Source organism: Triturus cristatus, chromosome 9 (assembly GCF_964204655.1).
Source record: "Triturus cristatus chromosome 9, aTriCri1.1, whole genome shotgun sequence".
Lineage (NCBI taxonomy): Eukaryota > Metazoa > Chordata > Amphibia > Caudata > Salamandridae > Triturus > Triturus cristatus.
Window position 1 is genome coordinate 360,301,987 of NC_140592.1, and position 22,722 is coordinate 360,324,708.

Genomic DNA, 22,722 nt, shown 5'->3' on the forward strand with positions numbered 1-22,722 from the left:
AAAATGAAAATCCACACCTAAAGCATCATTAATTTTTACGTGTAGATATCACTTTGTGTCCCTTAGTCTTTTGCTTTGGCATACCATTTATGCTCATGACAGATTCACTCTGGGCACCTCCAGCCTCCATGTCAGCAGCTTGTCCTTCAGCATGCTCCTCAGCTCTGGCAGCCATCAAAGCTCCAAACTAAGAGTTTCTCTCAGCACTCGTCGCCTGAATAATTCTGACAACCATCCATCGATAACTCTAAGACGCATAGCTTCTTCATCATTAAATTCATTGAACTTACAGTGTTTGATGATTTTATCAAATCCCTCCACAAATCCATCAATGGTTTAATTAACTCTTTGGTCTTCTTAACTAAAAATGTATCTTTCGTAGTCAGCATTTAGTACTGGATTAAACTTGAGATTCAACGTTTCTTTAATCTGACGGGATGTGATTTCTTTGTCAGTTCGCAGCCTTTTTTTCATGACTTCTTTCACCCCATCACCAGGAAGATTTTTGAGATTCTTGATAATCTTTTTGTTATCAGTGTCTTCAAGTGCATCAATGAAATCATCAAATGTCTCTAACCAAGCAGTCCATCTATCGCCAATATTTAGCTTTTTAGCGGTATCGAAAGATGGTGATGGTTTCAGGAAGGAAGCAGCATTGTAGACCAGTGTGGAACTTAACTGACACCGCTGGTGGATCATTGTGACTTGGTTAAGGAAACTCATCTGTGAGACCTTGCAACGTGCTGGCCTCCGAGTAATCTTTAATGATAGCTGTAAACATGACTTTCTTTGATGCCATCTGAAAAATGTAACTATTCCGAGAGTCATTCTTAGCTCTTTATTCTTCGAAGACCTGAGAAGCTGTTCTGAGCCCTACTCTGCAGTTTTGGTGTCTGGCCACTTCGGGTATGAAGAGCTCAGTATACACAATCCTGAGCACTTCTCCTTCAGCCATTTCACCAAGTGCTGTGGTACGATGACTCTCTTTAATGGATTAGTTAAGTCATTAATTTCTGCTCTTCTAGATGTCAATTTGCATTTTCTGGCACCTGGTTGATCTCCGCCTTGCAGTGTTTCTGTTCTCAGCATTATTTTGCACGTTATAATTATCAGTGGCTGCACTTCAGAAACCTGGTTGAATCTGCCTTCAACGATAACACTCCATGTAATGCACAACTTTATCTTTCATGGCAGTGAGGTACCTTTATGTATGGCCTGACCAACAGTTTCTCAGCCATCAACATGAAGATTCTTTGCAACACTTCCGTTGTCGTCACTAGCTTGACTGCAGATGGAGTTGCACTTTGACTCCACATGCAAGAAGCGTGGATTCCGTACTTTGACAGTGACACACTTGGCATGCAAGAGCAGTTTGTTTGGACCAAGACAAAGTCTCTGGGCGAGCACGGTTGTTCTTCAAGTTACTTAACCCATCTCTTTTCACCAGTTGTAGTGTCCTTCCCACCCTGAGTACTCACCGATGACTACACCACACACGGAGATTAATATTACACGTCTTTTTTTGTCTGTGCGTAACTGCGAGCTCAACATTCTAAAACAAGCTTTCATTGTGTTCCGCTCTGACATCTACATTATAGCTTCACGAAGTCTGATAGGAGCAAAGGGATTCTGTCACAAAATTGGCAAGACACTACAGTGTGGACAAGGTCAAATACTTAAACCATGCCATATTAGATGAGTCTATTAGTCAAAAATGAATTTGCGGGATGCAATTGAGCAGGACCTTTGTCCAACAAATAAAGAAGAGTTGAAATCATTGTTTGGTTTGACTGAATATTATGCCAAATATGTTGACCATCTTGCAATAAGACTAAAAGCCATGAAAAACCTAATGATTAAGGGAATGAAGAATTACTGATTAAAGGAATGTGACAAGTCATTCAGAGATAGAAAGAATGAATCATGAATGTTGTGGTTGTGAAGCCCTGCAATCCCAAGCAAATACACAATAGTTGTTACAGATGCTAGTCCATATGGTTTTTGTGCGGTCATAATGCAAATAAAGGATGGTAAAGAAAATGTTTTAACCTTTAAATGCGAGGCTTTTAGAGGTGCAATGAACAGCTATTCTGTCATTGAGAAAGTGTCTTTCAATTGTTGATGGGGTGCTGTATAACATTTTCACACAAATTTATGGGGCACACGTTTCAAATTACATATGGACAAGAAGCTGTTTGAAGATAAATTCTCCATCAGGGATACCTGTAGAACAACACCTGGAACAGTATAGTGGCTTTCTAGGTTAGGAATATATTCATTTATTATGAGGTATGTACCTGCGGTAAGACATGTGAATTGAGATTACTTGTCTAAGGTATCAGTAGCAGGTGAGTCAGATAAAAGAGATGAAGAGGGGATGGTTGTTGTGTAATGGAAGTGTCAGTGAAGAAAAGAGGGAAGTTAATGTAGAAAAGGATGAAGAGCTTTGGGAGGTGAACTAGATGGGTGCTAGGAGAGAAGCATCTTGTGTAGCAAATTGGTTTTAAAGATTATAAGAATATTCTTTCATTGAGAGGTGTGTGCCAAGGGTTAAGGAATGGGTATGCATATTGGTTTCCTAAGCTACCTGCAACAGGTGGAGGTAAACGAAATAAAGACTAAATGATGGGTTATGAAAGGTCAACTGGGGTTTCTGCCCTGTGGGCTGACATCAGTTTCCAAATCTTTCTCCTTTCATGCCCTCAGACACAGATCATTGTAAACAACTTGTAGGTGAAAGTGTGCTGAAAGCTAACTTGGGACCTTAATACACTATGCAGATGTCCACTCCACAGAATGAGGAAGAGGAATGGCATTGACACTCTGCGTTATTTCTTCTGATGGATACTTCTAGCTGCAGATTCTTCACCTTTATAAATATATAGTGGGTCGGATGAGTAGATTCACTTCACTTCGCTTTCAAGCAGTTTATTTTGGTCAATTACCTTAAAAGCAACATATTTAATTTACATTTTTGAACCTGTACATACATAAATTGTATCAAGTATTTAAAATTCAGTCCAAGCAATGTATGGATTATACATTTAAAATTTCAGGTACATGTAATAGAAATACACATATAAAATATAATAAAGTGCTTTAGGGAATACAATCAACAAACATTGATAAAATCATTCTTAAAACTTACTTAATATTCAAGGACTCTAAAATACTTCTGCTTTAAGAAGTTAATCTACAAATAGGGTAGAGAGTTAAAACTAAGGACAACCTTAGTTAGATCTATTTAAGAGAAGGTTCGATCATTTTAGCCCGAAATAACTTTATAAATCTCAAGTTTGTGACATTAATAAAATGTATTGTTCGGTTCGTTTAGACAAACATTAATATAATTTCCATGGCAAATAGTACCCTCCTCCACCGTTGTTCTTGCCAACCCCATTATACTAGCAGTGACCCTAAACAGGCCTTGCTAGCTAAAATCAAGTAGTATAGGCAATTGAATCTTAGTAACTCAGTAGGAGCCAGAGAGGGTAAAATCCTTGTCTGCATAGACCAGATACACTCAAGGTATTTAACTACATAGAATAGGATGTAGTATCCCATCTACAAATTCTCAATGTCACCCAGTATTGACAAGTTCCCAGGGTGTGACATAGGGGCACAAACCAGTGTTTGTGCTGTCTGAAATACTTTGAGCAGAAGAAAAGAAGGTGTTCTTTAGTTTCTTCCACTTTACTACATGCTGGGCAAAGACTGCTACCTTCAGTTGAGCCTTTTCACGTAGAAGTAAGGCTTGTTAGTGGAAGGGTACCTAGCCTAAATCTTATGTCAATTTTCTTTGTGAAGGGTGTGTCGATGTCGTCCATATATAATTCAAAGAAATCTCCTCTCCTCATATCCTCAAGAATGAGTCTCCACAATTGTAATGGAAGAAGAAGTATTGGAAGCTGGATTAGTCCAGAAATTAATCAAGCCCAGAGAGGCTAACACCTTCTTTATATACTTTAGCCACGGTAGCATCTCCAGTCCCCTTTGCCTATCCAAGATGTCTCTAAAACATACCCTATAGGGTTCCAGCTTGATGGTCGACCACATTCTCAACCAGTGCAAAATTGGTTTGAGTCTTGCTTTGGAGACAATGGGTTACATAGCCAAATCTAGCTTGAAAAGTAATGGGGTGTTTTGAGGAAGTTTAAGTACCCCCTCAAAACATGTTTTTTGCAGTCCCTAGTGGATCAATACTGCTATGCTCCTATAGGTCTTCCCCATATATTGCAGCCATCACTGCTTGAGTCTCCAGACTTCTAAAATAGGGGACACTGGATGAAGGGTGGTATTCTTAGGAAATCTCAGAGTGGCAGCTGCCCTATGATTTAGTAAGAGTGTGCTCTTTGTAATCTGACTAACCTATGAATTACTGCTAGATAAGCTGATTCCCAGGTAGTCAAAAACTGCAACTCTCTCAAGATCCTCACCCTCTAGCCTATGACCCCTTTAAAGTGCCTGTGAGGATGAATAGCCATAAACGTTGTTTTGCTGGTATTAATATCTAGGTAGTCCTAGAAGTGTTTCTATTCCTTTTAGTGTTTAGACACTAGCAAGGTATCATCCACAAAAATAAGGCTGGCGTTTTCATGCCGCCTCAGACTGGGTCGTCATTTTCATAGTTCAGGAGGAAGTCTACACAACTAATTATACAAAGAAGGCATAGTGTTGGGTCCAAAACGGACCCTGCTGAACCCCCTTAGCAACTTTTATTTGGTCATTTGTTTCCCCATTAGCTCCCCATATGATTTGGGCGTAGTTGTCGGTATGAACACGCACTATAATATCCAGAAAGGGAGATGGAAGCCCTAACTCACTGAGGGTATGCCAGAGCCTTTCTCTAGGGACCATACCAAATGCTGCTTTTAGGTCGACAAATGCCATGCAGAGACTGCCCCTGTTGATGCCAACCACTTTCCATCTAATAAGTAGGAATCTAAAACCTTAATCTACTGTGCTCATTTTGTAGTGGAACCCTGCCTGGACCTGTGAGAGGATTTTGTTCGTCTTCAATCCACATTAAAAGGCGATCTACAATTTGCTTGCAGAATAATTTCTGGGTTGTGTCAATTAGGCTTATTGGTCTGCTCCTTTCCAGGTAGCAGGAATGTGGGCACCAGCCATTAAGTAAGGAGCCCAAATAACAGGCTCTGATTTTAAAAGATCCATCCAGCCCATGAGCCTTGCCGGTTTCCTGAAAGCTAATAGCACGATAAGTCTCTGCCAAGGAAAAAAAGAGCCTATGTCATTGTCTAGCTCCTGTTCAAGTAGGGAAGTTGTTACTAGAGGGCCTTCAGATAACGAAGCTGCAATGGTGGGAAAACCAATGGTATTATTGATGTAAAGAGTTTGGAAATGGCTGGGCCAGTCCTTGGGGAGAATATTATTCTCGGGTCTCATTATATATGTTTTTGCACCATAGCCGATCATGTGCCAAAAGGCTACATGATTTCCAGATCGAACAGCGGCCTGGATAACCTCCCAAACAGCAGCATCCCAATTTACTCTGGCCTTCTTTTGAGCTTCTTTGTAAATGGCTCTAGAAATCTGAATTTCATTAAAAGAGACATTTTTAATAGCTTTAACTAAGAAGCTCCTAGCTATCCTGCCAGTCTTATTATACCAGTTGGGATCAGTAGACATAGGCCTGCTCCTATTAGAAAGGGATTTAGTGAAAAAGGAGTTTTTCAATGCTTCAAAGCACTTGGCTAGAGAATCCATGATAGTAAGGGGTGTGGAATCAGGATCCTGCGTGACCCTGCGTTGCTTGGTAGATCTAGAGTAACTCAAGGCAGCGCAAGTCACAGTCTGACGTTACTTTTTGTGGGAAGACGTTACATGGGAGAACTGTGGGAGTTTTAAGACCGATAAACCTGGAATTTGTCCTGATACAGATGCAACATGGAGAAATATCTTTATTTCTCTTTGTTCCTTCTTTCGCATGTGTCTTGCATTCTACAGCACACTTAGAAAGAGGACAACTCCTCTAAGGATTGTTTATCTGCAGGAAGGTGTCTCTTCCTGCACAAAAACAATATTGTATGCAATGCAGGCACTCTTGCACCAAGATGCAAGTGCAAGGATGCTTGGGCTGGCGCTAGGCAGCCACAAGTACAGCAGCCAAAGGAGAGTATATTAATGCTCCATATGTTCACAGACATGGTGCATTCCTGCCCTCTCCATTTGATGCAGCGCAGCATGTTGTCTTGCTGCATTGCGCTGCATCAAAGTTTATTAAACCTGGGCTGAAGTGTATAATAGCAGACAATATCAAAACAGGAAGTTTCAATTAAAGGTCAGAGTAGGGATAAGTGTGTATCAAACTAGGAGTGAAGTGCATGAAAGGAAATTTTCGGAACTGAAAAAAGTGAGTAAAGTGTCAAATAAACAGGTTGCACCGGAGAATGGTGAAATGTGGAATCTGAGCAATATTGTTCATTGCAATTTTAAAGAGATGAGAGGAGAAATCAGGACCATTAGCGGTCAAATGGAATGTGTAGGTAATGAGAGGTGATGCAGTGGAAGGGAAGATTTTGTCCTAAGAGGTTAAATGATCACGCTTCATAATTCTGAAACGTTCTAGGCAACATTCTAGACAACTTTCTCGTTCATAAGTTATTTCAATCCTAATTGTTACTTTATTATCATCTGTATCCTTTAATATCCACTGTTATATGATACATGTTGTATAATATATTATAGGTATATGTTATATTTTTATCCGTGGGAAATAGGGGAGTATTACATCTGGTTGCGTGTCTATTTGCATGGTTGTAATGTAAATGTTACTATGGCATTGCTATTGTTAAATGGGGCACTGTAAGAGGATTATGTGTGTGACAAATACATTGCCAGGATCCTGTCATGGATATGCCTTATCTCAGAATCATTTGGAAAAGGTTCACATTCTTCATGCATGAGGATATCATTCATACAAAGAATCATAAAGAGAAGCTGGAGAAGGATGAAGCTCTGTTGTGCCAAGAAGGAAACATAAGCATCAATGGTAGAAACGTCAATGTTTTGTTGGTGACAACCTCAACATGGGTGGAAGATTAGTTTTCATACAAAGACAGACAACAGTCTTGCCTACCAATGCAAAACAGCTCAATCTAGTTATAGCACACTAACAGAGGGTGTCCTGGGGATTCACCAAATCTTATAGCAAACATCACTAACTGAAAGAGTTGCTTGGCATCTTGCACAGAAATGTGCAAACCATAGGCGGCCATTTTGTTTTTGTGACTTATCCAGATATAAATAAACTGCTCAACGGAGCATCCTTTTGTATGGATGAAACGGGCAGATTAGAAGATGTAGCGTGATCACTTCATTCTTTACATTCAGCAGATCACATCCTCTGCTAATATTCGAATGCAAATAAAAAATGAAGCAAGATAAAGGAAAGTTATTATAGGTGATCTCTGCAGGGATAATAAGAGATGAAGAACAATGGAGAGATGAGTAGGAAATTATACATTTTAACCACATTATAAGAAGATTTTGCGCTTACTCTTACACCAACATATTCATCAATAAAGGTTAAATACCAATAAAACAATATTTCTGTGAAGACATAAAACTCCTCAGGGCGGTGTACACACACCATGAAAGATTCAAGCAAGAGGGATTCCAGAGGCTCAGAGCACCATCTCTTCACAGCAATGCTGTCAACTAGTAGAAAGGATCCTCAGTTCTCCAGCATGAAAGAGTTCCTTCACTCACAAAAGACAACCAAGAAGCAATCCAGACCACAGGGTTGATGGGAAGGATGTTAAAGGCTTGAAATGTGACATGATTGAGCCGTCAAGAACAAGCGGCACAACAGAATGGATAACTACGCCTTTTTGCAAGGCAAAAATCAGAAGATTCAGTGGATAGAAGGCAGATGCTTCCAGCAAGGCTGTGGGAAATTCGCGTATTATTCTTTCTCTAAAAAAATGCCATGAACAAGTCATTCCCGCACTTGTTGTTGTGCCGTTCCCATACTCCTGCGCTATTATTTTTGCCACAAACTGCCACTGCCATAATTGTGGGAATTTCATGTAAAAAACATAAAGCAAAATTCCAGAAATTTTGTAAATTATTCTAGCATAATTTACATTTCACCCCCACCCAGTGAGGATAATGGTTCCACCCACGAAGCAGAATTTACCCTCAAAGGCGTGATGATGGTCATTTAAGAGCACCCTTGAGTCCAAAATATGCACAGCGTCTATTGAAGTCATCTTGATATGTAAAAACCTTAGAAAGATACATGATAGAGTGAAGCAAAGAGAAACAGCACTCATCAAGATCATAGAGATGGGCCCAACCTTGCTATTCACAGTGCACACGCAAACAAACCAAAACGCAGCTACACAGGTGAGACTAGAAAATGTGGAGAGAAGGACAACGAAAGAATAATATCTGACTTGTTGGAGTGCCTGAAAAGAAGAGGGCATGAGTATTGAACTCCCACATGCCAATAGACCTGAAAGACTCCCAATTTTGGAAGCTAAAAATGGCTCTATTTTAGCTGTCTCCCTCTTAAAATTGCCTCTGCTTCAACAGAAGTCAGTGGGGAAATACAACCCCCCAATTTTCCTTTACAGTCTCCCACTTTCCTGTTCTGAAATGTTGGCATGTATTTGAACTTTCTGTGGACAACTTTATACCAAACCATCTTACACACATCCTGGAGACAAGGAGAACTAGTCTAGGAGGGTGTTGTGTGAACATTCCTGACTTTACATTGGTGTTAAAAAAAATCAAAGGTGTGCTTTAGATGAGGTATAACAGTGGCTCAAGGAAAAAGAGATTAAATACAAGATGGTTCTCCCAGCAAAACAGCAAGGGATTGCGCAGGGGAAGTTGAGGAACACAGGAAGAAGCATGGGAGTAAAATGATTGATGGCGACAAGTCTCCAGAGCATTAGGGAGACAACAGAATGAGTGCACTGGAAACAAGACAGCTGCACTTGTGGTTGGCCAAAATGACCAGAAGTATGTCAATCTCACCTCCTCAACATGATGGTGACTTTCGTGTGGAGTCCTTGGCAGGCAGGCCATTAAGGAGGAGTTGGTTGGAGAATAGAAACTGAAGATGGACATCCATGGCTGAATGCTATTGATTCTTGTGAGGAGGGTTTTAATGCCCTGTGAGGGAGTTTTCTTTTCCTTACACTGTCATAGATGAACAGTGAAATGTGGGGACGGTGATCTGAATGTCCTAAGGCAGGAAATGCTACAGAAGGTAAAACTTTTACTATGTTCTCACGTGCATCATATAAATGTCATGTTGCCAAGATTTGTATATATGGGGTAAACACGGAACCAAAATGAAATAGTTGTTGATGTGAATATCATAAGTTCTTAAGTATATTGTCGCAAAAAGCGTGACTTCGCCCCTTCAGCAGTTCATGGGCTCTCTGGAGGAGTCAAAACCCCACGGTAAGATAGTTTCCGTTCTACTTGAGGGTCTTGCCTCATACCTCAAATTACATTATTTTATGATACATGGGAAACATGTCAACAGATTTGATAACATTTCTTTTTTGGCCAGGGGAATTTCTTCAACTGGTGGCGCACACACATGTGTGAAAAGGTGGCCAGGAACAATTAACAATGGGGTTACTGACAGGATAGTTCGCTAAATCGATAGAAAGAATTTATGGATGACAGAACACTATTTCAGTGACAACAAAAGACAGTGGACTCTGGCCATGTCTTATGAGGCAGCGTACAAGTCTGTTCTTAGGGGACAAGTAATCTCCATGACCACGGTACTTAAAAAGCAAAGATGGGAAGAGGTCCAACAAGTCAGAGAATGACATGAACTTGAATGGTGTTGTACACACAGTGGCGTAGCGTGGGTTGCCAGCTCCCGGGGCAAGGCAACGATTGCGTGGCGCAATTTGCAATTTGCGCCTCGAATTTTGCGCCCCTAAAAACTTTGCACCTGGGGCAGCCACCCCTGTGGCCCCACCCAGGCTACGCCACTGTGTACACGTACCATGAGCATGATCATCAGGCTTACCAAGCACTAGCTAGTAACAAGGCTTGGAACCATTCGCTAGCTACAAAGAAAAAGTTACATGACATTGGTGACAAAGCGCACAAAATGCTAGTGTGGCTGAGGAAGGTAAAACAGCAGGTGAGTGAGCAAACTCAGAACTATGGGCGGTGACAACATTTAGGGAAATGAATATATTGCTGCTGAAAGTTTTGTTGAATATTTGCAGACCCTCTAAGCAACAGCACAGTCAGCCATAATACAATTCCTAGCCGATATTGCAGTGCCATGTCTCTCACTCCTGGTAGGGGTAGTTTGGCGCTGAAATTACGGTGGAGGTGAGTGATAGCAGAAGAAATTAAGGGGCAAATTTACAAGCCCCTTGCTCCACCAGTGCTCCACATTGCGTGACGCATTGGTGGCGCACCCTGCTGCGTGATATTGACAAGCACAGGTAAAGCCACCCTGCGTGCCTTTACCTGTGCTTGTAAAGATCGCCTCTTTTCAAGCAACACTTTACGTGTTAGGGGCGTGACATGGGTGTTGCTGTGGGTGTTCCCACACAACGTGTATGTTCACTGATGCATTTCCAGATTTACGAGCAATCGTGAATCTAGAAATGCGTCAGAATGCTACGCCACCCCCAGGGATGGCGAAGCGAGGCGCAATGAGGAGAAATGTTTTCACTTCTCCTCCTTTTTCTTCCTCTTTCTTTTTTTTTTTTTTTAAAGACCTTTATTCAGAGATACAAGTACACAGCTGACAGCCTACAACCCTGCGGGCCGGCCGCGGAGGATATACTTTTATATGTTGCTAAATTACACAGCCCTGTGCCGTCAACCCGGGGGTACGGCGGCGTTAATGGATGCAATTGTACCAAGTTTTTAAAGAAGGATCTTGCAGGTCTCAATTTCTCTTAAAACAACTATACAGCACAGTCATGGTGCCTCAACAGGCGTAAAGGTGCCGAACAATCAAACTCCCCCCCCCACCCCCTCTAACTATCGGTCAACACTATGCGTACCGTATGCCTTCCACGTCTCGGAGCTGCGACCTCCGCTTCTCTCTTCCAGTATTCAGACCAACAAGAGCGGTGGGATTCTACACATCTCCGGGGTCGTCCTGTGCGACGGAAGGAGGCTCGCAAATGCCCCCCCTAAAATCATTCCACTTGGACCACACCTCGACCCACTTACGGGGGCACCCTCTCGCCACATACACAGTCTTCTCCCGCAGCATGCACCAGTCCATATCACTGTTCCATTCTGACAGATTAGGTGGATTAGGACTCCCCCAGAGCCTGGCTATATTCCTCTTCGCTACCATTTGCCCGAGCGTCACCCAGAGCCTCCCTTTTGGCGACAGGTCCGTTGGCTCCCATATATTGAGGAGGCATCTCTTAGCCTCCAGGCGAATCTCCACCTCCCACACCTCCTCCATGCATCGCACCACTCTGCGCCAGTACCTCTGAACCTTCGGACAGCCCCATAACACATGAAAAAAGGTACCCGTACCCCCACAACCCCTCCTACAGCGTGCTGTGTCCACCCTCCCCATCGTGTGGAGTCTCGTGCAGGATATATAGACTCTGTGAAGAATCTTCAGCTGAATATAAGCCGCAGTCGGGCTGATATCGCGACCTCCCGCGGGGAAGCCAAGGCGTAAAGCCACTCCTCATCATCTATCTCTAGCCCTTCGGCGACCCACTTGTCTTTAAGGGGAATGAGCATATCTGGGGGGTTATTGATAAGCTTCTTGTAGGTGAGGGAGATGGCGTGTTCCGTAAGGTGTCCGTCCAGCAACCTATCCTCAAGCGGGGAGGCTGGTGGCAGTTTGACCTCCGCAGGGATATTAGCCTGTAGGGAGTGATGTACCTGCAAGTATCGAAAATATTCGGTGTCCGCCAGCTCATACGCCTCCTGCATTTGGGCGAAGGTGCGGATCCCTGTAGGGCCCCAGATGTCTTTAATTTGAGAGATGCCGATCAAGTCCCAGTTACGGAACCCCTTGGTGCGTCCCAGATTACCCAATGTTTCAGAGGCCCAAAGTGGCGTGGCCAGCGTGAGGACCCCGGACCAACCAAGCTTCTTCTGAGCGATGTGCCATATCTGCACCGAGTGGAGTGTGGGTCCGGTGAGTCGGCGCCTACCTCGTCTCGAGTATAATGCTATTTCATAGTTCTCCCCGGGAAGCAACCATCTGTCCATAACGTAGGCTGGATCATTCCCGTCTCCGTACGTCCCCTGGTTAATTGCGGATAGGTGGGCCGCCCAGTAATATTTACGGATGTCGGGGAGAGCTATACCGCCATCGTACCATCCGAGTGTGAGCTTGGCCAGCGAGATTCGGGGTGACCCGGCCCAGAGGAGGTCGCGCAATGCGGCCTCAATGGCTAGGAAGTAACTGTTCCGAACCAAGTCCGGGTAGTTTTGTAGCGCGTAGAGAAACCGCGGGAGCGCTAGCATCTTAAATAAGGCTGCCCGGCCCAGCAAGGACAGTGGCAGGTGCTGCCAGGCTTTTGCCTCTCTCTGGAGCCGGAGCAGCGGCGGCTTTAGGTTGTGCTCGTATAACAAAGCTTTATTAACGGTGACGTGCACTCCCAGGTACTTGAATCCTTCCTCTGCCATCGTGATAGGACACGTGTCAGGGAGCCGTGGAGGGTCCCCGCGCAGGACATACAGATGTGATTTGGCCCAATTGACCCGAAATCCAGAATTGCGCCCAAAACTGGCCAGTATGTCGAGCGCCACAATTATTGACCCTCTCGGCTTAGAGAGGTAAAGGAGTATGTCATCAGCATAGAGGGATATTCTATCCTCCCACCCCTCCTCCCACGCTATGCCCTTCAAGGCGGCATCCTGCCTTATCCAGGCCGCGAGTGGCTCCAGGGAGAGGGTGAAAAGAAGGGGAGAGAGGGGGCAGCCCTGTCGAGTCCCCCTTGCCAGCGTGAAGACCTCAGACAGCTTGTTATTTACCAGCACCTGAGCCAAGGGTTCAGTATACATCAGACGCACCCAGGCAATGAAATGAGGCCCAAAGCCCAGTTTACGCAGGACTGCGAACATATACGGCCACTCCAGGGTGTCGAACGCCATGGTGGCATCCAGAGAGACCACCGCCGTGTCCTCCCGAAGTCTGTGGCGCTGCCCCAGTACACCGTGCAATCTCCTGATATTTAGGGCCGTGTTACGGTGGGGCATGAACCCCGACTGGTCGGGGTGGATCAATGAGGGAAGCACCGACTGGAGCCTATTGGCCAGCGTTTTCGCCAGTATTTTGGGTTCCGCGTTGAGAAGCGAGATTGGTCTGTGCGATGCACATGAGTCTTTGGGTTTCCCTTCTTTCGGTATTGCCACTATGGTCGCTATACGCTGATCCCGGGGCAGCAGCCCCACTTCCCTGCTGTGATCGAACATGAGTTTTAGGTGCTTGCTAGTGACGTCCGTCTGGAACTTGTAGATCTCTATGGGAATGCCATTGGGCCCGAGCGCCTTACCCGGGCGGAGGTCCCCTATCGCCCGCTGCAGCTCAGCCTCAGTGATCGGGCAGTCCAGGGCTTCCCGGTCCGCATCCGAGAGGGTGGGCAGGCGTATGTCGGTAAGGAGGTTGATGGAGTCTTCCTCCGGCCGGTCCGACTCCCTCCGGTAGATCTGCTGGTAGTGACTAGCAAATTGTTGGGCTATTTCCCGGGGCTCTGTAATCACTCTCCCTGACTCGGTGCGCAACTCCGGCACCACCCTGCCGGCCTGTTGTTTCCTCTCTAGCCAGGCAATTAGTTTCCCGGCTTTATCGCCCTGGTCGTATATTCTCGCAAGCTTGTGCCGAGTCAAAGTCTGAGCTTCTTGGGTCACCAGCGCTTTGTACTCAGCCGCCTTCAATTGCAGTTTATGCCTGGCTTCCCGGTCGCCACAAGACGGCGCCTCCCTCTCCAGTTCCTCCAGCTCTGCCTCCAGCGTAGTGACCTGCTGGCTTTGCTCCCGCCGCCTATCCGCTATAGCCGAAAGCGCCTCACCCCGTATCACGGGTTTAAATGCCTCCCACAGGGTGACAGGGGAGTTTACCGACCCGTCGTTCTCGTCAAAGTAGCGTGAGATTGAGGTGGAGATGTGTTTCCTAGTGACCTCGTGTTTTAGGTGCCAGGCGTTTATTGGTGCTATACAGCCCTCCCGTCTATCCCCAAATGTGATGTGTGTAAGGACCGGTGAGTGGTCGGAAATGCCCCTAGGGAGGAGTTCTGCCTCCCGTACCACCATATCAGGCCGCAGCAGGATAAGGATGTAATCCAGTCGCAAAAAGGAGTGATGCGCCCCCGAAAAGAAAGTGAAGCTGCTGTTATTGGGATGAAGCAGGCGCCAAACGTCCGTCAGCCCGAAGGCCTCAAGAAAGTCCGCCAACCACCTCTGCCCCTGGGGTGGGTCCCTGGGGGGCTGCCTATCTCGGGTTCCCGACGCCACTGCGTTAAAGTCCCCTCCCAGCACTAGCTGACCTTCAGGAAGAGACAGGAGAAATGTGCCCAGGTCTGCGAAGGCCCGGGCCTGGAGGCCTGGCGGGACATAGATTGAGAGTAGATTAAGCGTCCGGCCCTCCCATCGCCCGGAAACAGCCGTGAAGCGGCCCTGTGGGTCGGTCTTAATGAGGTCTATGTGGAGGGGCAGCGAACGACGCAGGAGTATCCCCACCCCCCTAGATCCGGAGGTGAAACCTGAGTGTGCTGCTAGAGTGTAGCCATATCTATTCAAGGCCTGACAGACATTCCCCAGCAAGTGTGTTTCCTGCATGAGCACCACATCTGGCTGGTGCCGCTTGAGAAATTGGAGGACTATAGTACGCTTGAGTCTGTCCCCCAAACCATTGACATTCCAGCTAAGGACCTTCAAACTTTTGTCCCACCTCCTAGCCATATCTAGTCCTAGTTAGGGTGCTTCATCCCACCACCCCAGCTGCATACGTGAGGACATATATCGTGTGACCGAAAAGGATCCCCAACTCCCACCCTGCCCTGGTTCCCACCCCACAATGACATAAAGTGCAAAAGACAACAAATTTGCCCAACCTATCAGGCCACTCCCTCCTCCTCAAGTCTGACCCCAACATCCCCTTCCCCTCCTGCAAAAACAACCCCCCCCTCCCTGCCCCCTGCTCTGTGGACTTCAAACTACCCACCACCCCAATTAGCAGAGCGCCTGTCGCCCAACCCTGCCCCGGTGGACCCCACCGAGGAACTCTACTTGGGAAGTTCGTGGGCCAGCCCCCTCCTGACCGCCCGTCCGTGGTGCCCCAGTTCGTTTCCGCCCCGTAGGCCCATAGTGCCGCATATAAACTGGAGCCAGCCCCAGAGGTGGGCACGCAATCAACTGCCTCAAGGGCCAGCAAGTCTCATAGTCAAAAACCCCCACATGTGGTATACTTTACTGTCTGACGTCTTCTCATCACCGCTCTCGTGTTCTCATCTCGCTGCACCGTCTCTAGGTGAGTCCCAACGGGGACTATTCGACCTGGAACGCCAGGACCGCTGACTCAGCTCACCACCTTCCGCTCTGCCTGCCGCTGACCCCGGGGCGGGGGTCCCCGCGCCCCGCCATCGAGCGTCGTCTCTCCGGGGAGCCTCCGCCGTCTCACCCGCGTCCAGCCACTCCTGCACCACCGCCGGCGAGGTGAAGAAGAGGGATCTGCCACCAGCTATAACCTTCAGTTTGGCGGGAAAGAACATCATGTATCTGATCCCCCGTTCGCGTAACGCCGCCTTGACCCCTTGAAAGGAGCGTCTGGCCTGCTGGACCTGGAGCGTGAAATCGGGAAAGAACCGGACCGTGGCCCCTTCATACTGCAGATCACCGTGCTGTCTTGCCGCCTGGAGAATAGCATCGCGGTCCCGGTAATTCAGTACTTTCGCTATAATTGTCCGTGGCAGTGCCCCAGGTTTGGGTCATGGGATCGGAGCCCTATGTGCCCGCTCGATCGTGAAGAGCTTAGAGAGGCGCTTGGGTTTCAGGTGCTTGAGGATCAGGTCCTCTAGAAAGAGCTCCATACATTCCCCTTCAAGTCCTTCCGCAACACCTACGACACGGATGTTGCTCCTCCGGGCCCTGCCTTCCTGGTCATCCAGCCGCAGGGCTAGCAGCCGGTGCTGGTGGACTAGCTCATTTACCCTACCCTCGAGCCGCTTCTCCGAGTCCTGCAAGGCCTTTATGTCAACTTCATTGGTCTTGGACCGGTCCGTGGTTTTCCTCAGGTCGGCTCGGAGCAGGTTCACCTCTATGGTGATCTTGTCCATTTTAGTCTCCAAAGTTGCACCTAGGGTTTGGATCGTGGCCATTATGGAGGTCAAGGAGGGCTCCGCCGGACCTGCAGCCTCTTTTGCAGCCCCTTCCGTCTGCAGCGGCGCCTTGGCTATGGTATACTGATCCAGCTTGTTGGTTTGGGTCGCGGTGCCACCTTTAGGCCGCATGGCGTTCCGGGCGCCCCGTGGGCCGAATGTGCCACCACCCGAATGCCCTCTGGTCCGAGCCAGCTCCAATCCTACTCGTATGGCGTGTCCGTGGCGTGTCCGCGGCTCCCCGGCGCTCTCCAGGGATCAGCCCAGGGGGGGGCGGCCCCCGTCGCAAACAAGCAGCCCAGACACCGGGCGCGAGCCGCACCGTCCCACACCTCCGGCTCACAGGCATCGAGTCTGCCCCCAGCCACGAGCGCGGGCCCTCACCCGGCGAGTGATGCAGGGCACACCCACAGCAGCAGCCCCAGCCGAACCTTCTGCTTCCTGCTGCAGCTCAGCCCGAAATGGCCGCCTCTCTCAGGTCAGGAAGTCCCCTGGCTCAGCCCCGGTTGAGTTAGCGCGCCGGTCCTGTAGCCGTCTGCACCATGCCAGCAGGGCAGATAGGCGCCCGGGTCCAGCATCGGCCCGCCCCCGCAGGCGGGGTGGCGTCCTCCGTCGCTGGCGCCCCTCCGACCACGTCGTTATGTAGGCCAGAAGCCGGGGCCTCGAGTGGCGTTGGGAACGGCCAGGGAGCTCCAGGGGCGAGGCGCCTGGTTGCCGTTGTCCGTCGCGGCCGCTCTCCCGAGCCGTGCGGTGATCGTAGGAGGTCCCGATTCCACTAGTGTAGGGCACTGGGTCGGGGGAAGCTGGGGGATCCCGAGGGCGCTCCCCTCAGCGCGGATTTGTGCCGGATTTCAGGGGACACCAACGGCCCCGGCGGAGCTCCGGGATCAGGCGGCCATTCCTCACGGCGCCTGGCCATGCCCCCTTCCTCTTTCAATGTGTGCTGCATTCTACAGCATGCATTGGAAGAGGAAATCACCACAATTGATTGTTTTAGTGCAAGAAGGTGTCCCTTCCTGCACAAAAACAGTCTCCCCACAATGCAGGCATCCTTGCATGGTGCAAGGGTGCCTACGCCGGTGGATGGCAGCAGTTTGTGCGCCATCGCAGGGGGAAGCACAGAGATGGGACCTGTTGTAAATATGTTGTATCCCTTTGCTTCTAAATTAACGCGGCACAGCAAAATTGCAGCACTGCGCTGTTTCTTGTAAATCTGTTCCTCAATCCTTACAGTTTGGAAAGGCAACGAGTCTTATCGGCCTGCCGGTCGAGCTATATAAAGGCCTTGCTAGTAAACTAACAGCATATCTCTATAATATGCCCCAGGAGGCTAGCAATGAGTAATGTCAGCTGTGGCACTCAAGATTGGCGACATTAGATGCTATTCATAAACCCGGTAAGCCCACTGGTGTTGGGACAGCCTTTCAGGCAGTCACCAGGTGGACGCATGTGTGGGCCATTTTGTTTCAGTTATGTGGGTCGTGACACTGGGCCTGCCTTGGAACACTGATTAGCACCTGAAGCATGTACTGCAAGCACAGAGGGGGTTGAAGAACCTACAGCTGTGGTGTCCCTTGAGGGGCTTTACGACTTTGACTCCCTAGAATGGAAATATATGTCCGGGGTGTTAAAAAGAATGCAATCCAGGACCAAATACATGGGTCAGGTACTAATAGCAGTATCCCCTGGTCTGAATTAACGGTGCACTGTCAGACCGTCTCCCCAAATCGGGTGGCTCAATGGTTTTTACTTTAGGATTAGAGCCTCTATCATGTTGGATAAGGAAAGATGCTTTAGTGAAATGGCTGAGTTGGAACTCTGGGAAGAGAGAATTTCATTATATGTGGATGATATTCTTATATATATTGCGTAGCCAGAGATAACTGTATGTAGACCTAACAAATAGTTGATATGTTTGTAAAATTTAGTGACTTCCACATTAATTGAGCAAAATTGGTGATCTTTCCACTTACTCCCTGGATTCCTAAGTCGCCAATCAGTGGTTCTTTGCAGAAGAGTCAGGTAGGTTTTTATGTATCTGAGCATATATGTTACATGGGATTAGGCCATTTTTATTAGAGAAAAATCTATATATGATTCTTCCTAAATTTAGTGACGATTCTAGGCACTGAAAGAAATTGTCGCTTTTGGTACTTGTCAGGGCAGCCTCGTTTAAAATGAAAGCGCTCCCGAAATTTATATATTCCCTTCTCAACACACCTTAAGAGATTCCAGGTGTTTTTTTTTTTAACAAAATGGGGGTAGAGATTAGACAGCTTCTTTGGCGGACAGTTCTCATTTACAAATATATATATAGGGGCAGATTTATGAGCCGCTTGCGCCACTTTTGTGTCACTTTTAACATGGGAAAAGTGATGCAAAAGTGGCGCAAGGGGCTCATAAATCTGCCCCATAATCTGCAACTCACCAGTTGCCATTACTGGACTCAGGGAAAACTGAACAACAGATATGGTTGCATTGACTGATGAGGACTTTACTTAGGCTGTGGAGGGGCCCAAGGGGACCCAGGGGGCAGCAAACAAAGCTGGTTTCGGTTGGTGTAGTTAAAAATATGCAGGGTCGCATGAGGCCCTAGTGACACTATAGCGCAGCTGGAACATCACTTTTTTTCATGTTCCAGTGGCGCAATGTGTCCCTGGCATATTTAGAAGGCCACGCACAGCCATGTTATGTGGCTTTTCATGGCCATAAAAATATGTGCCCTTCTGAGCAGAAAACTGCGTGAAAGGGGCATTCCATGTGTCTTGCTGGGGGCGTTGCCAGCAACATCCATGGCTTTTGACACTGCCCCAGATTTATGAGAAATCATAAGTCTGAGGCAGCGCCAAAAACTTGCGCCTACCCAGGGGAGGCATAAGGGAGGCACAACGAGGAGAAATATCTTTATTTCTCCCTGTTTTTCCTCCCTCTATGAGTGCTGCATTCTGGAGCACACATGGTGTGATTGTATATGTGCAGGAAGGTTTACCTTCCTGCACAAAAATAGTCATCCCCGCAACACCGGCACCGGCACATGGGAAAAGGACAGGAATGCACCGTATCTAATAGATATGGTGCATTCTTGCCCTTTTCTTTTGCCGTAGGGCAGCAGCAGGCCTCAATTATGAGGTTCTACCAGCACTATTGTGCCACCTGAATGTCACTTTTTTGACATTCTGGTGGCGCAATGTGCCACTGGCATATTTATAAGGCCACGTAAAGCCACCTTGCGTGACTTTTCATGGCCTTATAAATATGTGCCTCTTTCATGCAGAAAACTGTGTGGAAGGAGCATTCCAGGGGTGTTTCTGGGGGCGTTCCCAACAAAATCCATGGCTTTTTGGTACTGCCCCAGATTTACGAGAAATAGTAAGTCTGAAGCAGCTCCAAAAACGTACGCCTCCCCAGGAGAGGCATAAGGGAGGCACAACAAGGAGAAATATCTTTATTTCTCCTTCTTTTTCCTCTTTCTGTGTGTGTTGCATTCTGTAGCACACATAGAAAGAGGAAAAAGCCTCTTGTGATTGTTTTTGTGCAGAAAGGTTTCCCTTCCTGCACAAAAATAATCATCCCCGCAGTGCAGGTACCCTTGCACCATGGTGCAAAGGTGCCTGCGTTAGCACACAGCAGCCCATTGTGCGCCGACGCAGGGGAAAAGGACATGAATGCACCATATCTAATAGATAGGGCACATTCCTGCCCTTTTCTTTTGCCGTAGATCAGTGCAGCAGAGAGGCCTGCTCTACGGCTCTACGGCAAAAAACCCATAAATGAGGCCCTTAGGTTATTGATGGCCAAAATAATTGGAACAGATTTGAATGAATGACTGACTCAGGGGGTGTGAACAGCTAGGGAACCTTCATTCAATTTATCTGGTATTGTCCCTGCCTAATAGCACACTGGAAGAAAGTGGTGGAATGTCTTGCTGGAGTGTCCTGGTTCTCCCCTGACCCCAACAATAAATTGCATATCCTTGGAATTTGGAGCGAGGAGGCAGTGACCCAGGCAATTTTGTACCCTGGAGCTCTTGGTTGTATGGCTTAATATCATTAGAGTATGGGGTGCCAATATATCTTAATGTTAGACCAATGGGAAAAGATGAGGATTGGTGCATGAGGCTGAAAGATTTGTGTAATGGTCATAGTTGTTCCCTAACATTTGATAAAATATGGGGGTCTTGGAAAATACACAGAGGCTATTTGTGACTCAATCTGATACAATTGGCATATCTTAGATAAATACAAGCATCCAGGCTAGATGGCATCATGGGTTTTTTGTAAACCTTTTTCATATGGAATCATCTGTATATAAAATCTTCTTCTTCCCTCCATTAGTATATGTGTTTCAAATGTTATACCTGTAAACATCATCACTGATACCATTGCACAACCAAAAATCCTACTTAAGTTCACATGGGCTAAGCAAAGTTTAAGTCTCAAGGTTAATATTGCGTTGATCAATACTGAAAGAAGGTTTAATTTGACCCTACATAGAGTTACCATAGTAGTGCAGCAGAAAACAGTGCCGAAAAAGTGGCGTGTCAACTATCATAGAGATATATTAAAATTCCTGTTAGAAAAGTTATGTAATGTTCATGGAGGTGTAAGAAGCAGAAGTGGGACTCAACCTGCTCTACTTTCTTCACACTTTGGCCCTGTAAAAAGAGCAGCTCCAAAATACAAAACAGGTCTTTATCCAAAATGTAAATACCCACCCTCAGTGAGATTTGCAAATCCTGGTATAGAAAACATTAATTGTAGTTTAAAACAGCAATATGAATGCCTGAATGCATTTTCCACCTGCTAGACCAAAATGAATTGTCCTGAGTTACCTTTATTTCATATTTCCTCTCTCACACTTCTTGTTCACTATCAATTCGTACTCAAACTTATTTTACCAGACATGCGATACTTACAAATGCTCCCACCCCATATCACCGGCTTCTATTCATACTATATTTAGCGTGGACATAGGATAGTGACATTTAATCTATACTGGGTCACTGACAGATTCCCATCTCCCTGAGAGATCTCCATCTCCCTGTTTTCCCAGTATGTCACAACACCCAACAAAAAACTTCCTTCTCACATCAGAGAGGACAAAATCTTTAGGAACCATTTATTTTGGAATTCAAATTACACAAATGAAAGAAATGAAAGAAGCAATAGATGTCACATACCTATAAGGCAGATTAGACATATAATCTACCACCACATTTCATTGGTATGGTACCAGAATATTGTGGCCTACATTACACCGGACACAAATATTGTGCCTTAAATATTGTTTACAAAAATATCACTGCATTGAAGTTTATATTGGAAAATCAACATTTTATGAATAGGTATTTAGGCCTGATAATTATGTCAGATCATACTTTTGTTATTGATGTTCTGGTGCTCTCACTGCCTACGCAAGTGCCCTTAAATATTAAATAAAATGCACAGGCTCCATACACAAATTCCCCAAGTCTATTTAAAAAAACAAGAAAGAACTACATAGATCCATCAATTTTCCTTCTTGGTGGTCACTTTCCAAATGACGAATTTGAAGTCCTGGAAAAGGATCATCCATCCCAAATTCTCTCGAACAAAATGAAAACCAGATAAGACCCACCCAACCAATTGTTTAGATACCACCCACTTCTTAGACAACCATTACCATTGGTCCTAATAAAGTGCTAGCTCCTTCAAGAATGGTAATCTCTAAACAAAAATGCAGCTTCATCCTGAACCTCATTGTTTTCATAGCTTAGCTAGAGCAAACAACAAAGTAGTAGCTGGTCAGAAATATGAAGTGTTACATTTGAGAGGAGGTTAGGGTAGTAATAGTTTCAAATTAATTATGTATTCAGGTTTATGTAGCCTGGGTTATAAAGTGCAAACTCCTCCAGGGGCTAGACAGAGCTGTACACAGACACAGGGGGTCAGGTACAATATTCTGGTGGTAGGATGGTTTTAAAGTATTGTGGATCAGTATTTTATGGAGACATTCACATCCGCATATTTTTTTAACTGGAGGAAGGTCACAAGGTCCTGTTGTTGATGGGGGTGTTGGTCCAAACTCTTGGAATGTAGATGAACACTTCTTGTTTTCTGTTTTTTCCTTTTTGCATTTCTATTTATCTGGACTGGCAATGTCCTGGCCCTGGGCGAGGTGATGTCTGCCAGAGATGGATATATTTTCCACCAACTAGGCAAGGGTGTCTCTTTTTGTGGGTTTGTAAGTGAGATAGCTAGTCTTGAAGATGATGTTGAACGAAGGAGAGCTAAATTCAGGTCTGAGATGCCTTGTCCTGCAGCACGTAGAATGTTATTTAATTAGGACTGCGTGAATTTGGAGATGTAATGTAGCAGGGCATTGGCTTCTTCTGTATGATATAGAAGATGGGCTTGGATAGCAATTC